Source organism: Suncus etruscus, chromosome 11, assembly GCF_024139225.1.
Source record: "Suncus etruscus isolate mSunEtr1 chromosome 11, mSunEtr1.pri.cur, whole genome shotgun sequence".
NCBI classification, from domain to species: domain Eukaryota; kingdom Metazoa; phylum Chordata; class Mammalia; order Eulipotyphla; family Soricidae; genus Suncus; species Suncus etruscus.
This window is the reverse complement of record NC_064858.1, coordinates 1,958,986-1,977,524: the sequence shown is the minus strand read 5'-3', so window position 1 is coordinate 1,977,524 and position 18,539 is coordinate 1,958,986. Positions and strand designations below refer to the sequence as shown.

Here is an 18,539-nt window from a genome sequence, read left to right as displayed (position 1 = left end):
AGTGAGGATATGGAGATGTGAGCGAAGGAGAAAGAAAACCCTTCCAGAAGCAAGGCATGAAAAGGTCCCCAGAAGGCCCAACCCAGGTGGCCCAGCTTGGGCAGGAGCTGCGCCTGGCCCCGCCCACCAAGCGGTAGCCACGCCCCTCGCGGGCGACAGGCCCCGCCCCGTTCAGGCCCCGCCCACTGCACCGCCGCCTACGCCCCGCCCCCACAGCCGCCCTGCCGCCCTGCCGCGGTCCTTTCCGTCCGTCTTCAGTCCGTCCAGTCGCGCCGAGGCCCCGCCCCTACGAGGCCAGGCGTCCAATGGGGGCGCACTCCATCAGAAGCCCCGCCAGCCGTCCAATGAGGGGCCAGCCCATCGCAAGCCCTGCCCCCGTCTCCGCCGAGGCGCCGGCTTCCTCAGTCGGTCTCTCAAGCCCCGCCCCTTCCGAGACGCAGGCCCCGCCGGCCGTCCCATAGGGGATCGCTTCGTCGCAAGCCCCGCCCCCTGCAGGCTCAGGCCCATCGGTCGCCCAATGGGGGCCCACCCCATCTTCGGCCACGCCCCCGGAGACGCCCGCCCCTCCCGTCGTCCAATAGGCGCCCGCAGCCTCAAGCGCCGCCCCTCCGGGTCCCGCCCAGCTCCGCTAGGCCCCGCCCCGGCCGGGCATGCTCAGTGGGCCGGGCCGGGCCGGGCCGTGCGCGCCGCCCGTCCGCCTCTCCGGTGCAGTCCCGCCGCGTCGCTCGGCAGCGGGCCCGGGACTCGGGCGGCGGCGGCGGTGCCGAGGGGCCGCGATCGCGGCCGGCGGGAGGCTCCGGGCGCGTCGGGGCGGAGGCGGCGCCGACTCGCGTCCCTCCCCGTGGGCCGGGCCGGGCCTGCGGCGACTGCCGGGGCTGCGGCCGGCCGGAGGCTCGCTTGGCTTCGCGGACCATGTCGGCCAGGGCCGCGGCCGGGGCCGGCCAGGTGAGCGCGCGGCGGCTGGAGCCCGGGGCCTGGGTCCGGGCGGCCTGGGAGCGAGTCCCGGCCGGGCCTGGAGGCGCCTGGGGCGGGCGGCGTCGGGCCGGGGCCGCCGCGGGGCCTGGGCGGTCGGGCCGGGGCCGGGGCCGGAGGGAGGGAGGGAGGGAGCCGGCGTCCGCCCGTCCCTCCCGCCCGTGCCCAGCGCGCGGCCGCTGTCCGGCGAAACCGCCGAGTTTCGGTCTGATGTCACCGGCGAGAAGGCGGGCCGAGACACCCCGAGGGCAGCGGCCGGCGCGGCCCTGCTGGCCTCCCTCCCGCCGCCCCGGGTGCTGTGGGCTCGCGGGGACCCGACCCCCGACCCGCCGGGCGAACCCCACGCAGCCCGGGCTGGGGATCGAACGGGCTGGGGCGGGATGGGATGGGATGGGGTGCAGCGCAGAGGGACGCCCCAGACCAGAGGCCGGCCTCTGCCCCCCTCCACCTCCCACCCCGACCCCTAGCAGCTGGGCAGCAGCGGTCGAGGGAGAGCTAGAAGCTACTTTTCCATTTCTTTCCATTTCCCTTTCCCTTTTCTGCTCCCCACCCGCCCCTTGGGCTTTGCAGTTGCAGCCCTGGCTTCCCATTCTTTGCCTTCCTTTTTTGGGGGGGTGGTTCGGGTCACCCCCCGGCAGCACTCTGGGGTTCCTCCTGGCTCTAGGCTCAGGAATCGCCCCCGGCTGGCTCAAGTGGGGGCCCCGACCCTATGGGATGGGATGCCCTACCAGCAGGGGTCCTCAAACTTTTTAAACAAGGGGCCAGTTCACTAACCTTCAGACTGTTGGAGGGCCAGATTATAGTGAAAACAAAAATCAGGAACGAATTTCTATGCACACTGCATAGATCTTATTTAGAAGTGAAGGAACAAAATGGGAGTAAATACAATATGTGGCCCTCGGGCCGTAGTTTGAAGACCCCTGCATGGGATGCCCTATGGGATTCGAACCCCCTTCCTTCTGCAACGCAAGCTCAAACGCCCGACCTCAGTGCTGTCTGTCCCCCAGGCCCCTACGTTCTTTGCCTTTAAGGAAACAAGTTGCATGAAAGAAAAGGATTTGCTCTAGCTCCGGCCCGGGATGCCCAGGCCTACCTAGGCTTCAGCTTTGGGTTGTCGTCCAAGGTGTGTCCCCCACAACTTGCAGAATAGTTAGTCCCCCTCTCAGGGGGACTCACACAAGTCAAAAAGGGCCCGAAAACTCACCCTTTCAGATAAAGGGTCACTTCAGAAGCGGTGGGACAGCGGAAACCGCCTAGTTTTCTGCTGAAAGGTTGATTCCCTGAGCACTTGGGAGCCAGCCGGTCGGCCTTGGAGCGTTGGGTTTGAGATGGGCAGCTGTGACCGGAGCCATGTTTTCAGGACCGGGGTCCGAGATGGCTTTTGCCTTGGCCTTTCGACCTTGACGGCACTGAAATGCGGAGGGCAGGGCGACATTCAATGCGAAGATGCACAATTAGTGGTTTTGCTTAGCTCTAGTCTGCCCTGATTGTTTACTTTTTCTTGAACTTCTTTCCGAGAAGGAGCCCTTGTTGGTCTCACCTCGGCGCCAGCATTTTTTAAACTCCTGGAGCATTTTTTTAAACAGAGGCTCGTGGGCATTCGGTAGCCCAGGCAACACACATAAGTGGCAAACTGCACTTGCCTAGGATGTGTGAGGTCCCGGGGTCGATCCCTGGCACCGCATGATACATGGATCAGTAAAAAGGCAATTAATTTTGGGTGTGCCGAGAAATGAACTTTTGATGTCCACCAGACCTTGAAGTGTGTGGTATTGAGGTTTTATAACATTGGAAAACATCTTTTGTTTGGGGGGGTGCGTTTGGCCACACCAAGCAGTGTCCAGGGGTTCCTCCTAGCTCCTGGCCGGCGTGAGGGACCATATGGGATACCAGGGATCCAATCCAGGTCTGTCCCAGGTTGGCCACAATACGGTTGTGCTATCGCTCCAGCCCCTGGAAAACATCTTAAGTTAAATATACCGTGGGAACGTTTGCATTCCTAACTATTAGCGTGGGGGGGGGGGGTTGAGAACTTAATTTTGTGACTGCTGCGTATTGTGGGGCCAGGATGAAATGGCACCTAGCAAGACAGGGAGGGTGTCAGAAGTAAGCGAGGTACAACTTTTTCAGCTGATGTCTTAGGTCACATGTGTGCTCTTAAGGTGATTACTGTGCTTACTCAAATCCTGGCTCTGCTCATGACTTGACCCCATGATTCTTTGGTTTTCTCGGCTCCTCAGTCAGGAAAGACGCTAGTTTGCAGTTTGTTTTCCTGTTTTTAGCAAGGTAGTTTGCGAACTCTTTAAGCTAATACCCTTGGTTCTAGTCTTTGCCATGGCCAGCTTTTCATGCCGTGGTGCCTCGTGGTCTAAAATCATAGGCATTTAGTGTGTTTATAGGAATCTGCTCTTGTCATAACTTAACATTCTATATTTATTGTTCTTAAAAATGGAGTTTCTGGGTCGAGTAGTTTATGTATTTGGAATTCTGATGTATACCATTGTTTCTCTAAAGAGATCATATCTAGGAATAAATATGATTCTTGGAAAATTGCCTGAATTTTGAAGTACACTAAAAAAAAAAAAAACCCTGCAAAATCAGCAGGGAAATCCTAATTTGGGAGTGTCAGGGGCTCATATTCTGCAGTATATCAGTGGCTCCAAAGTTGGTGTGTAAATTGGAATACACTTTCCAAGAGATTCCTGGAGTGGCATTGTTGAAACCATGACATATTGGTGGACGAGTTAATTAGATGAAGTCGGTGAGTGAATGCAGGTGATTCTCTCGGACAAACCCAAATTGAGTTTAGAATGCGCCCGGGTCAGGGTGGTTCCAGGGTCGGAGAGAGTCTTGGTCCTTGTCAGAATCAGGCCAGGCCATGTGGGCATGACCTGATAGTCCTCATCCGCACGGTCCTGATGAGGCCGGTGTGCCTTTCTGCTTTGACCTACTGTCCTGTACTACTCAGGCCTCTTGCTGCTTTGATCTGTCTTGTGCCTGGTGTCAGGGAGATCCAGACATCAAGTGATTTGCCTTCTGCTCAGATAGCCATCAAGTAGGAAGATTCCTCGTATGCGATGAAAAGACCCTTGCAGGTTATTGCAGAGAGGACAAGCTGTTCCTTCACTAGTGCTTGCATGGTGGTGGGGATCTTGGCTGGAGGTCAGAGACAAGACACAATGGACATATTTGAGGGGCCAGCAAGGTGGTGCTAGAGGTAAGCACTAGCCAAGGAAGGACCACGGTTTAATCCCCAGGCGTCCCATAGGGTCCCCCCAAGCCAGGGGCGATTTCTGAGCGCTTAGCCAGGAGTAACCCCTGAGCATCAAACGAGGGTGGCCCAAAAAACCAAATAAAAAAGAGATATTTGAAAAGAGAAAACAAATTGCTGGAAGAAATTGTAAGTTCCTACACAGACAGACAGACCAGACAGCTGGAAGGAATTATAAATTCCTACCTAGATAGAAGACAGACATACAGACAGACAGACTCTCTCTCTCTCTCTCTCTCTCTCTCTCTCTCTCTCTCTCTCTCTCTCTCTCTCTCTCTCCTCCCTCTCCTTTCCTCCCTCCCTCCCCCTCCTCGGATCGCTGGTTAGCAGGACTTTTCTGAAAGCTGGGCTAGTTGAATGAGAACTCACAAGCATTTCCTGCACCCCTGAGGTGAGGTGCATCGAGCCACTGAGCATAGTACAGAGGAATTTGAGAGCGGGACTTTGTCTCACCAGGAATGTCACGTTATGTAAGAGCACAGGACAGTGTTTCCTTGGGATGGCTTCCTTGGCTGAATCACCAGGGAAGGAAGCGCAGTGACCTCCGGCCTTGGGGGTGGTGGTGTTTGTGATAACGTTTGGGACACTTCAGTTCCTCTTCCTCCAAGTGGCTCAGGCTTCTGGGTGGGCTTGTTTAGGGTTGTTTGGGTTTTATTTAGATTTTTATTTATCTAGGTGCTGGGGGTCAGGCCTGTGTGTAAGCTTCAGCCCCTCTGAGTTTTTTTAGTTTTTAGTTTTATTCTGTTTGGTTTTCCTGGCTTTTAGGGTTGAACTCAGGGCCCGGCTCTGTCTGGGAAAACAGGCTCTTAACTCCTGAGCTTACTTAGATCTTGTTGCCTGAATGTTTGCAGTATGTGTCAGGGGGTTAGCTCATAGGAAAATTATTTATACTATTTAGGAATCAAGTGGTTTGGTCGTGTCAAGGAAGGGAAAATCGCTCACTGGATGTGCACAAGTCTGAGACATTGGCTACTCCAGAAGGGCTGTTTCCGCCCTCAGCTACATTGTAGTTGACATTTTGGTACTTACTGACTAGCATGTTTCTGTTTCAATATTTCCTGACAGGCAGCTTCAGAGTTCCTGTGCTTGAAGAGAGAATTAACTCGATCTTGTTGGCAAACTTTTGTGGTGGTTGTGGTGGTTGTACTTTTGGTTTCTGGACCACACCCAGCTGTTCATAGGGGTTATTAACTCTCGGCTCTGCATTTAGGGATTATTTCTGGCAGGCTTGGTGTGTGTGTGTGTGTGTGTCCTACAGGATGCCAGGGATTGAACCCGGGTTGGCTGAATGCAAGGCAAACACTCTCCCCCCCCTCTGTGCTATCACTCTGGCTCCTTGTTTGCAAACTTTTTATTTTATTTATTTTTTGTGTTTTGGTCACACCAGGCAGTGTTCAGGGCTTACTCCTAGCTCTATGCTCAGAAATTGCTCCTGGCAGGCTCAGGGGACCATATGGGATGTCGGCATTTGAACCACCGACCTTCTGCATGCAAGGCAAACACCCTACCTCCATGCTATCTCTCCAACCCTGTTTGCAGACTTCTAATGGGCATCACTGCCCATTACTCCATATGGTCCATTTTTTACTACGGTGATGCTCTTCATAAGCATTGAAGTTGGGCCTTGGGGGGCATCCTGGTTGGTGGAGACTGTCGCTCCGCTGTCCCTGTTGGTGTTTGGCTGCTCTGATCGATTGCCTTACCGCCCTGTATGACTTCCCTTGACCTTTCTCTACCACAGCGGGCAGCCTGGCTTTCTGTTCCAGCTCCAGCTCCCTTCTCAACACCGGGTGCACGGTCCTGTTAGGAAAACCCCCTTTTTCCTTTCTTGCCAGTTCTCTTCTTTTATTAAAAAAAAATAACATAGCTGATGTTTGCTTGCGGGAACTGCACCCATCACAGTGTGGGGAGCCCAGTGGTGTGCACGGGTTCCTGGGGCACCGTGCTGCCACAGAGTGGCCCTCCCGCTTCCTGTCTGGCTTGGAGGGTGAGATTACAGTAGTTGCACTCCTTTCTTCCAGGCGGGGAAACAACGTGCTCGTTCTGACTTTTACTTGTTCTTTCATCTTTTTCCTATTTAGAGACCAAATGTAAACGCACAACAGTTCTAAGAATAAAACTTAAGTCTAAGTTGTGCTGGTGAGAAGTGTTGGAAAACATAATTTTAGTGGGAAAGGAAAAAGGAAAATGTCATCCTGTTTCTTAATAGAAAGACCCTTAGGTTCACCCCAGACTGGTGGTCCCGCCCAGCTTCTCCAGGTTGGAGCACACGTACACACACACACACAAACACACTTGGGCAGACGCGCCTCTTTGTTGAGGATTCCTGAACACTCTGAAGGCTGAAAACTGACCAGCCTGTAGATGAGGCCCAGAGCAGTTGTATTAGTAGTTCTTGGCCGAACATTAAGTATGGCTAAGAAAGAACTGGAGTGTGGTTTGTTAGTCTTTGCACTTGGTTTTATATCTCTGACTTTTGAACTGCAGTCTTTTATTTGTTTATTTCTTTGTTTGTTTGTTTATTGGGTCACACCCGGCGGCGCTCAGGGGGTTACTCTTGGCTCTGTGCTCAGAAGCCGCTCCTGGCAGGCTCGGGGGACCATATGGGAGGCCAGGATTTGAACCACCATCTGTCCTGGATCGGCTGCGTGCAAGGCAAACACCCTTCCGCTGTGCTATCATACTCGGGCCCCTGAACAGCAATCTTAAAATACCTCATTTAACAACGCGAATCTTGCAGGAATAGAGCCGTTTGCTAAGTTTCCCGTCTAATCTGAGATTGTTCGAAGGGTCTCAGAACAGCACTTGCTGTCTAAGCCAGCAATAAAAATAGGCCTTTTGGTATATGACCTAGAGAGCTTCTTTATTTATTTATTGCAGAGCCGAGAGGCTTCAGGTTGCTCCTTCAGGGGTTAACGAGATGCTTTATTTCCATTCCTCCTGAGCAGATAAATTCTTGATAATGAGAAGTGAACAAACAGCCTGTGGTGAGGACACGGTCGGGAGATTTCTTCACCTTAGATCCTAAAACTGGATGAAAAGAATTGGATTCATAGAGGGAGCACCGGTCCGGAACATGGGGGAACCTGACTTGGCTGCATTTCTAGCCTCAGATGCACCCTTTAAGATTTAATAACACAGGCCTGGTGCTGTATAATTTAAAACTGGGTCTCTGGTGGCCCTTCCCTCTGCGATTCTTTGGAAGATAACTTGGTCAGGGTCTGTGTGTGCAGTTCAGTTCCACACCAGAACCCTGGAGCAACCAAACCGCTGTTGTCTGCGGTGCTGGGCAGTGAGGAGGAGGGGTCCTGGTGCTCCGAGTGGAGTGCCTCGAGAGACAGAAGCAGGAGCTCATGGCGTCCACGCTCGGTGGGGCATGGCCCAAGCTGGTCAGATCAGCTTCTCGATTTGCTCATATCCTGATCTATCTTAGTGTCCTTCTCAAGGAGTGAAGGCTTTGCGTCTTGGTTATCTCTGGGACATTTACGCTGTCCAGACTGTTGATTGTAATCTTTGGGGGGCTGTCCAGCAGTTTCTGGTGACGGAATCAAGCCTAATTTATGCCTACCTCATCTCGGGGTACAGGAGTCTTAAATTCAGGAGGCTGTCAGCAGTGACTGTTCTTTTTCCCTAAACAGGCGATTATTGAGCACAGTTTGTTTGGATCCCTGTCCTCTCAACACGTAGGGTTGTGACCTGCTCTGGACTGTGACATCCTGATAAAGGGTCACGTTGTCAGGCCCAGACAGCTCATATTGTTTGCCCTGCAAAAATAAACAAGAGTACGGAGCGCTGGTGTGCTTTCGCACTCCCTGCTGCAGACCGTGGGTGGAGGCCTGACTGGAATCTGGGCCTGTGGAACTGGAGTTTCTACCCTTTCTCTGCCCATGTTTCTGGTGGCCCGTTGAATCTGGCCATGTCTGGAGAAGGGACGTGCGCGTGTCTCGTGTGTGTGTGTGTCTGTGTGTGTGTCTGTGTGTCTGTGTGTGTGTCTGTGTGTGTCTGTGTGTCTGTGAATGAATCCTGGCGGGAGAACAGGGTTCATTGAGATCAGAAGTTCACCTTGATTTCCTTCCATTTGTGCTACTTCTTGGGACGTGCTGGCCGGGAAAGGGGGGGGGGGGTTCCCACTGGCTGTTCCTGGTACCTTAAGGCCTGTCCGTGGAAGTCCATGACACCACATTGGGGAAGCCATAAGTCCTGACAGATGTTGCCTGTGCACTGCCAGTGTTAGCACTGTTTAAGGTGCTTGCATCCCTGAGTTCCCTCCGGAGCCTGTGGGTGGTGTAGACCTGCAGGTCAGCCCAGGGCCTGGTGGCCTGCACTGGCCTCTGGCAGGATCCTCACCTGCCTTCCCTGGCCGTGGTGTACGCCCACCCCCACCCGCCCTTCTGGATTCCCAGCATTTCTTCCTGGTTCCCTCCCATCCCTCTTGTGCTCTGTGACTCCCTGCCATGGCACTGTGAACTGGGTACAAGCAGACTCTGGGGTGTGTTGTGAATGGTTCCTGGACTCTGTGGGTGTGTCCTGTGTTTTTTTTTTTCCCTGTTGTCACATGGCTACTACCTCTTTGCCATTGGGGAAGAGTTTGAATTGGACTCCCGTGGTATTTCGGAGAAACCAGTACAGGAATTAAGGAAAGGAAAGGAAGCATTTTAGCCAGTAGTTTTGGAGTTCTAACAAGCAGGTGGAAAAGAAAAAAAAATCAGTGGCTCTTGATACTTGTCTCGAAAAGAAGGCATTTTTATGTTTAGGGGACATGTTAAAAATCCGTAGTCTGGTCTGTTTCACTAAGGCTTTGTTATCTTAGTTAACCTGACCTGCTTAGAACTGGAAGAGCCCGGAATAGAAATAGGTGCTTTGGACAAGAAGTCGACACAAACCGTACAAATAAATATATAAAATATATACGTTTCCAGCTAACTGGAGGCCAGTCTCATTGGAGAAGGGGGTTTCCCCAGAGGCGCCTGAAGCTGAGCCTCATGTCGGAGTGTCGTTAATCTAACAGTGTGCTGCTATAAAGCCGGAAGGCGGGAAGCACATTGACAGACTGACTGACAGCCGGTTCCCTCATAAGGGTGCAAAAATTCCCGGCACAAATGCTGCCTCAGGTACAGCCTCACCTCCTGGGTCACTGTGTCTGCCTTCACTCAGCTGTTCTGGGCCCTGACAGCTGGTCCACCGCCCTGGGAGTGTCAGGCTGGGTGTGTCTGAGGCCCAGGGAAGGGCCACCCTGATGAGCTGCTCTGAGGGCCCAGGCTGTTCTGCTCCCGGAGGGTTGTCAGGAGGAAGGCAGCTGGCTCTTCCAGTTCCTCCCTGCAGGTCCGGATTCTTATGTAAATGAACTGGACCTGAGAGTGGCCCCGAGATTGCGCCTTTTATATTTAGTCTTTGATTGTGAGTCCTTGGCACCCAAAGAAAGCCCTTTCTGGTCTGTCTGGTCTTGAGCACCTGCGGGGGGCCCCTGTCCCACCCACCCACCCACCCACCCACCCAGCCAGCCAGCCAGCCAGCCAGCTAGCTAGCTCAGGGCCCTCTGTTGGCTGTGGGGGGTGGCTGGGTGGAGCGCACTGTCACCCCACAGCCACCTCCTCTCAGGATCCTCCCTCCACCTTCATGGCTCATCCATCTCCTCTGAACATCCCTTGGTTCCTCATTCCTTCTCTTTGTCTGTGCGTGGACCTTTGGCTTCTGACTACGGGGCTGCTGGGGATTTGCCTGCTGAACTCTTGAGGTGTCTGCTGGTGGTCATGGTTTCCAACAGTGTGTCCCAAGGCCTGGCTTGGAACTGGACAGTTAGTGGTGTGGGGTTTGAGATTCTGTTTTTCCCAAGAGTGTCTGTGCCCAGTTCACAGTCTGATCTGCAGAGGTCAGACAGAACTGGGGAGGCTAAAGTCTTTGACTGCCATTGCTATTTATTTCTCTCTCTGAAGCTGAGGGAACCACTTTCCTGCTGTGTGTGTGTGTGTGTGTGTGTGTGTGTGTGTGTGTGTGTGTGTGTGTCCAGTGTGTCCAGCCCCTCTTGGTCTTTGGATGAATGGAAGTTTGCCACTTGTTTGGACCGCATGTGGTGGCCAGGGAAAGGCCAGCTCGGAAGACTTTCCAAAGCAGCGAGAGTCTTCCTGGTCACCCCCCTGGGAAGTCCATGCTTCTGGGTTTCCCCTTAGACCTTGGTTTCTCTGTCTGTGGGTGCCAGTGGTCCTGTCTCCCAGGTGGGCTGTAGCTTATGAACCACATCGGCTTTCCTGGAAAGAGAGGAGTGAGGAGTGTAGGACTGGGACCGTGTGCTCACTCGACGTGTGGGGATGGGGACAGGTGTTGCAGGTGCTTTTGAGTGAGCAGATGAGACAGCTTCCAAAGCTGTTACCCCCACATTGTGCCCTGCACTCCACCGTGTCACCGTTTCCTCCAGGGTGTGTGTGTGTGTGTGTGTGTGTGTGTGTGTGTGTGTGTGTAGGGGGATGATGGTTCCTCCAGGGTGTGTGTGTGTGTGTGTGTGTGTGTGTGTGTGTGTGTGTGTAGGGGGATGACGGTGCCCTGCTGTGGCTCTCTGTGCTCCCTTCATCCTTGGCGAATGCAGTCGGGCCTCTTGTGTGTTTCTGGGCTCTCTCAATGTCTTATTTTGTGAAGTGAAACGTTCCCGATTCTTGGCCCATCTTTTCTGCTAACCTGTGCTGATATGGAATTCTCTTACTCACACTGTGTTGGATGGCATCGTAGATGCTTTTTTTAGAAGAAAAATTCCCGCTTTTAAATAACTAGCAGTCTTGCATGAAAACGAATCTATTTATTTCTCCCACCTCCTTATTGATGAAACTTTACAGAGGTGAGGCCAGAGCAATAGATAGCACCGCGGGGGAGGGCATTTGCCTTGCACGGATTCGATCCTGGCATCCTGTAGGGACCCCTGAGCCTGCCAGGCATGATTCCTCAGTACAGAGTAAACCTGAACCTGTGGCCCAATTCGCCCCCTCCCCCCAATTTTTTCCCCAGTGGTTCTTGGTCTTGAGGGGGTTCTAATGGAAACATCTGTTGCCTTTCTTACTTGTAAAGTTACTCTTTTCAATTAGTCTTCAAGAAGAGTTGCAGAAAAGACTTACAGGCCCCAGAAGAATCCTTAAGGAACAGGACGCCAATAACCCAACACAGCCCAGGGACTGCCACCTCACCCTCACTCTGGCTCTGGGTCCTGGGCTACCTTCTGCGGGCTGTGGCCTCTCACTTCCAGGCTGCGCTTTGTCCTGGGAAGAGAATCTGGAGGTTTATTTTATTTTGTCCTTTCTGTTCACTTTGTCTCCGGCTTTCTTGTCGGAAACATTCTTGAGACGTTCTTGGCAAAAGTCCCATAAAAAAATTCATCGTGTCCCCGGCATTTCATCTCCAGGGGTTGATGGCGTTGCTCGGCTTCTTATTAGTGAGACATATGCTGCCACTCGGCTATTAGTGGCGGTGTTTCTTCATTCTTTAACTGCAGTGGAGACTGGACCGAGCTTATCTGCTCCTCTCAAACTTTCACCTACTAATTTTAGCCAGCAGGCTCAGCTCTTATCTGCAGCACGTTGTGGAATTTTTACCTGATGCAGATGATTTCCTGTCTCCCCCACCACCACCATGCTCACTGATTGAAATCCCACTCGGAGGAAGAGCCGGTCCTTTTCCTGTTCAGCTATTTGAGTTTATCCATTTGGACTCACGATGGGTCCCCTCTCTGGGCTGACATCCGCTCTCCTGCGTACCTTCGCTGTGGCCTCTGAAGCACATCCGGCATTTCCTCAGGTTCTTTCGATTCTCTCCACCTCATTTGTGGGCAGTGCTTTCAATTCTGCCACCGTGTCACCGTCTTCACGAGTTCTTGCCCTTCTTCTGTGCCTGCTCTGAGCCAAGCAGCAGTTTCTAGGGCATCAGACTCGCAGCCTCTATCTGGGGCCCTCAGAGACTTTTCTTCTTATTTGGCTCCAAAGGCAAAGCTCAAAATTTGCGTCTGAGGACTAACCCATGCACGCTATGACTCAGTCTGTGTATGTGTTTGTGTTTGTGTGTGAGTGTGTATTTGAAAGCCGTGTCCTGCCCCTCTGTCCCTCGTCCCCTTGTAGAATAGCATTCCAGCCTCAGGCCATGCCTGGTTGGAATCTTCTCTTTATTCCCTCACCCGTTAGAAATGCAGCTCTCAGGACCTGTCTGGATTTCGCCTTTGTTCGCAGTGTTTCCACAGAATAATGACTTCAGGGTTCCCCCAGTGCCCAGGACAAAGGTCGGTCTCAGCGAGGCTGCGGTTCGTGTTTGGCGGTTTCTGGCCTGTGTCCAGGTCCCATCCCGTTGCTGCTCTGGCCCCTTCTTCCTCGCCTCCCTCTGTGTGGCTTGGCCCATTGCTTCGTTCAGGGTTTGTGTTGAATGCCCTGCCCTGTGCATGGCGGATCTGCTGCTGTGTTCATTTCTGACATGTTAGGGAATGTGTCCCGGCAGCGTCCTCCCTGCCGATTGCCTACCTGAAGAGAACCAAGGGGCCTCGTTTGCAAAGAACTTAGGAACTCAGGCTCTTCGGCAATAGCAGCCAACCGTGGTGGTGAAGTTTTACTTTTGGGGATTCGGGCCTCGTCCCGTCTCCCCTAACTTCACTTACTGCCTCAACGGCGGCGGAGCGAGGAACAGGCCATGTCCCTGAGTTTTACTACCGGATACTTCTAGGATTTTTGTTTCGTCAACGGTTGCTCCATTATATTTCCCATTTTGGAATGAGACTTTCATCATCGGCATCTGTGAGTAGACCTGATGTCCTCAACAGCATGACCCCGGGTCTCAGGCACTTTCTCCCCAGCAGGGAGGGGCCTTTCCAGCCAGCGCCCATCTTTGTTGCTGCTCTTCCATGTTCCTCCCAGCCAGGAAGTCGGGTCTGTCTGTCTCCTTGCTGTGTCATTCTCTCATTTGTCTCCCAGTTGACCACCGACGGGTTGTAAGCTAAGTCACGAAAGTGGCAGATTCTCTGAGCAGGGGGATGGATGGTTGGTGTTCAGCGGTCTTCTTGAGGACTCTGTCCTCAGCCCTTGCTGTATTGGGGTGTGCTAAGTCCTCAGACCCCTCATCTAAGAGGGACTTGGTGGTTCTTCCAGCCAACGGGGGCTGGGGAGGGCTCTGCAGAGTAAGGAGCCCTTGTGGGACACCCTGAGGCAGGCAGGAGGGCAGGGCACGTCTGATCACCTAGGTCTTGGCTTTCATGTTGAGCCTCCTCGGACTGGACCTGCTGGACCGGGAGGAGCTGAAACAGAAAGGAAAGAGCTGTTGAGGGTGGCTGCTATGCTGATGGGGTACCAGGAGGCAAGCACCCCTAGTCCTTCCCAGTTGGACGGGCCCTCTGAGAGAAGGAGGCAGCTCTGGACCCCTTTAGGCCTCTTCCCGCTCCCTTCAATTCCACGGGGTCACTTGAGTCCTCTGTAATGGATCTTTCTCTCTGGGGTTCCCTGACATCCAGTTATTAACATCCAGAACCTTATCTCCTCCGAGGGCAGCCCTGATACCTCCTGCAGAGCCGCTGGGGTCTGGCTGTCTCCTCCAGGCAACCCGGCCTTTGCTGCCTGTCTTCACTCTTATCCCTCTGGCTCTAGCTGTCACTGTCAGGAAGCAGCTTCCCAGCTTCCCGTCCTGGAAGCCATGCCCTTGTGCCTGCTGCTATGTCTTTCTCTTCCAGGCAGGCCTCCTGGGTCTCCCTGTGAGCCTCCCATGAGATTAGCACTTATGAGGCCCGGGGAAGAGGAGCCCCTTTGTGGCTCACCCAGGCCTTTGCGTGCTTGGTAGATGGTCTCTGAGGGCTCGGGCAGATGTTGCCAGTGGGGTCGTCCTTACCTGCGGGATCGTCCTTCCCTGCCACGCCTCGTGGAACCCAGGGCCTCGCATGAATCTTCCCGCCTTTTGCTCCCTGCTCCGTCTGGCACATCCGGTCTCCCTGGGCTGCCTGGCCTGTGGGGAAGTCCAGGATGCAGCAGGCTAGGCCGAGTCCTGGCAGGAAGCGCCTCTGTGCTGAGCTGGGGGTCGGACCCGGGGCTCTGCCAGCTGGAGGCGAGAACAAAGGCCCCACACAGGCTTCTGGCAGCTCCTGAAAGACGGCTCTTTGCTTCTGCAGAAATTGTGATTCTAGTCAGTGGGTGCTGACTCGGAAAGGGGCGTGCCCTCCCCCTCCCTGGGTGCCCAGGCCAGGTGCCTCGGGCCCACTGGGGGTGGGAGCCAGGACAGGACGGGGCTGTGGGCCTTGGGCGGTGAGGGAGCAGGTCTGTTTCTGTGCCACAGTTGCGGGAAGAGACCACCTCCCGGCTGTGCGGGGCCTGTGTCTGGGCGCAGGTTATCTTGTGGGTGTCAGCAGTGACCCTGCGAGACTGGCCCTTCAGGGAACCTGGCTCCCATCCCTCCCTCTGCTTTAGGAACGTGAGTTCCCAGAGAACCCACGTTCAGGGCACAGGGTGTGCGCTCTGCGGAAGAAAGAACAAGGCTAAGAGGGCGAGTAGGTTGTGTCTTTAAACCCGGCCTGAAGGGCTGCTTCAATTGAAGTAGGTGTGTCTGTGTCCCGATGGGCTCCTTCTTCCCAAGGACCCTCAGAAACCCCAGTGGAAAGAATCATGCGGGGTACCCGGTTACTCCCACTGTGCCTCGACAGCCTCTCCCACTCCGCACAGCTGCAGGTGGTTCCTCCCAGTTAATGTAGAACCCCGTAAGGTCAGCCCCAGCCCGGTTCCCTCAACCTGCAGAGGGGAACCCGGGCCAGCAGGGCCGAGCAAGGTGGCACTGTCGACACGGGACACACCTGGAGCCATGTCACTGGTTTGCTTCTCTTTTGTCTTTTCTTACTTTTTTGGTTTTTGTTCTATGGAACTGTGTGTATGTGTGTGTGTGTGTGTGTGTGTGTGAGTGTGTATATGAGAGAGAGAGAGAGAGAGAGAGAGAGAGAGAGAGAGAGAGAGAGAGAGAGAGAGAGAGAGAGAGAGACTGTGGGAAGGAGGGAGAGAAAAGGGAGAGTGAGTTATTTTCTGTGGGGGGCACACCCAGCGGCCTTCAGGGGTTCCTACTGGCTCTGCGTTCAGAAGTGGCTCCTGGCAGGCTCGGGACTGGTGCTGGGATTCAAACCACCATTCGTCCTGGGTCAGCAGCATGCAAGGCAGACACCCTACCACTGTGCTACCACTCCGGCCCTAGAGAGTGAGTTGTTCTCAGTTGAGAATGGGATGGACACCATCCCATGAGATTCCCTGAGGTCATTCTTTGAAGCTTGGGTCCTCCACACTGTTCCTCCTGCCTAGAGCTACCTCGAGAGGCTGCGTGTGACCTGTCCTCGGATGCAGCGGCCACGAGTTTCTTCCACTGCAGAAGAATCTTGTTTCGGTAACATGCTGACAGGTTATTTCAATACCCTGATTTCCCCCTGCACAAAGCGCATGTTTACAAACTCCCTGCTCTTGTAGCTGTGCTCATGGTATGACTTGATGAATTGGTCATTCCCTTCAAGGTCATCTCTGTTGGCCAGCAGGGAGACCTTTCTGTCGGCAATAACGGGACATCAGACTTCACAAATGCTGTTTGATTTCCCCGTCAGCCAAGTTTAAAGCAGACGGTTGGTGTCTTTAAGTAGGCTTCGGTTCGACATGATATACGTGCGTGTGGGGTAGTTTGTAGTGTGTGGGGAGAAATGCAGAAGAAAGAAGGCAGTTGGTGAGAGGCCTGTGTCCCCGTGCTTGGAGATCTCTGTTGTCTCTGTCTCCCTTCAGCCTTTCTGTGCCTGTGCGAGTATAAACAGAATGGGAATAAGGGTGGACGAGCCGTCTCCTAACCTGCTTGAAATGAATTCCTGAGTGATTAAGATTCGGCTCCTAACAAGAAAGCAGTTGTTGGAGCCAGAGCCATAGCACAGCGATAGGGCATTTGCCTTGCATGAGGCTAACCCAGGGAGAACCTGGGTTCGATTCCCAGTATCCCACATGGTCCCCCAAGCCTGCCAGGATTGATTTCTGAGGGCAGAGCCAGGAGGAGTACCTGAGCGCTGCTGGGGATGGCCCACCCAAAAACCAAAAAAGAAAAAAAAAAAGACAGCAGTTGCAGTGGAAGGGGAGTTCCCAGAGAGGACTGCCCAGGGCTTTGGACAGTGCCTGCCTATGGTGCTCCCATGGAAGGCACAGCCAGGCCAGCATCTCCCGTCCATGCTCAGGAGCCATTTGAGATGGGCCCAACTTGCAGTGATTGTCTGTCTCCCTCCCCCTCCCTCTTCCCCTATGTCTCCCTCTTCTCTCTCCTCTTTCAGGTTTTTGGGCTACTTCTGCTAGTGCTCAGGGTTAACTCCTGGCTCTGCTCAGGAGCTTCTGGGGTGGGCCTAGAGTGACCACCAGGGTGACCCTCTGTAGTTCCTTCTGTTGGCCATGTGCGAGGTGAGCGCCCTCCACTGTGCTGTGTCTCCACTCCTCCCTGCAGATGTTTCTAGAGGGCCTGTGCACCTGGGACTTGGGGTGTCTCCAGTCTTCCATATATTTTTACTGAGGCTGTGTCCTGGGGACTCTGGTGTCTCTGATTTTCTTGTAGCGCCATTGCCCCCATGGAAGGATTTTTAAAAGCTACCACGTCCCGGGCAGTGTGGGTCACCCAGGGCAATACCAGCAGTACTGCCGTCCTCAGAGGAGGCCTGCCACCCTGGGTTGGAGGTAAGGTGGCAGCAGCGTGCTGGCAACACTGGTCTCTGCCATTCATGTGGCCGGAAAGGGAATCTTTGGTCCTGCCTTTGGTTGTGGGGAAGCAGCTGTCTTGGGGAGATCTGTTACCTGAGTGGCAATGGGAGGTTCCTGGGCGCCTCTGTGGGCCTGTTTTTGTTTTTGTTTTTATGTTGTTTGTATTTTGGAGGGGGTCACACCCAGCGGCGCTCAAGGGTTCCTCCTGGCTCTGTGCTCAGAAATCGCTCCTGGCAGTCATGGGGGATCATATGGGATGCTGGGATTCAAAACACTGTCTCCTGGGTTGGCCACGTGCAAGGCAAAGGCAAACGTCCTACCACTATGCTGTCTCTCCGGTTCTTTCATGGGCCTGTTCTGATGTGTGGGCAGCAGCCGCTTGCTGGCCAGGTGGCATTTTGAGCTACGGCTGACAGGCTTTAGAGAACTCTGGAAAGCTCCCCTCTTCATTATTCTTTGGTCTTTGTAGACCCCCAGTTCTCCACAGTGGTCAGATTCAACAGGACGGGATTATTCTGATGTGTCAAGGGAGCAGCCTTCCGGGATTCCCCCAGCACTTTGTGTCTTCCAAGAGGCTCTTCCCGGAGGAACCTGAGTGTGGGGTCCAGTGGCCGGTTTAGAACCTGCCTCAGTCTTACTTGCTGGTGATCTGGGGGCTGGGTTAGGGTGGAGTGTGTGACCTTTTCCCAATCGAAGGATGTTGATGACTGCTCCCTCACTTTGAGCTCTAGCCCGAGCCTGGCAGACCCGCCAGACCTAGGTGGGTCGTGGTTCAGTGGCAGCCACACGGCCCTGGCCAGACTTGGATCTTGCCTGCCCTCCCTGTGTTAGAACCAAAGATTTAGAATGAGCTGTAACCTAAATGTAGATGTTAAAATGTGTGCCTTTGCTAAGAGATAACATTGCGGACCTGGAGAGATAGCACAGCGGCGTTTGCCTTGCAAGCAGCCGATCCAGGACCAAAGGTGGTTGGTTTGAATCCTGGGGTCCCATATGGTCCCCCTTGACTGCCAGGAGCTATTTCTGAACAGACAACCAGGATTGACCCCTGAGCACTGCTGGGTGTGGCCCCAAAACCAAAAACCAAAAACCAAAAAAAAAAAAAAAAAGAAAAGAGATAACATTGCTTTGGTTTCTGTACTCTGCTTGCTTGAGGAAGTTAACTGCTGTAAATCTGGCTTTGCTATGAGCCTAAGTGCAGCCATGACAGGCTGCAGTTTTTTGTTTTTGGGCCACACCCATTTGACGCTCAGGGGTTACTCCTGGCTATGAGCTCAGAAATCGCCCCTGGCTTGGGGGGACCATATGGGACGCCAGGGGATCGAACCGTTGTCCGTCCTATGCTAGTGCTTGCAAGGCAGACACCTTCCCTCTAGCGCCACCTTCCCGGTCCTGACAGGTTGCAGTTTTAAGGTAGAAAGACTAGACCCACATTGGTGGAGCTGGTGGTGGGAAGGGCCTTGGCTCATTGTATATCTCAAATTCAACTGTGAAAGATTCTGTTGATCACAATTGTTTCAGTAAAATAACTAAAGGAGAAAAAGAAAGACTAGGCCCAGAAGAATAGCTAGTTCCTGGAACCAGACCTGGAGGTAAATGCC

At 53.9% G+C, this 18,539-nt stretch overlaps 1 protein-coding gene across 1 annotated transcript in view; it reads left to right on the top strand.

The window, feature by feature from the left end:
- Positions 1 to 18,539, top strand: part of TJP1 (tight junction protein 1) — a 140,835-nt gene that overhangs the window by 68,344 nt on the left and 53,952 nt on the right. The window lies entirely within an intron of this gene.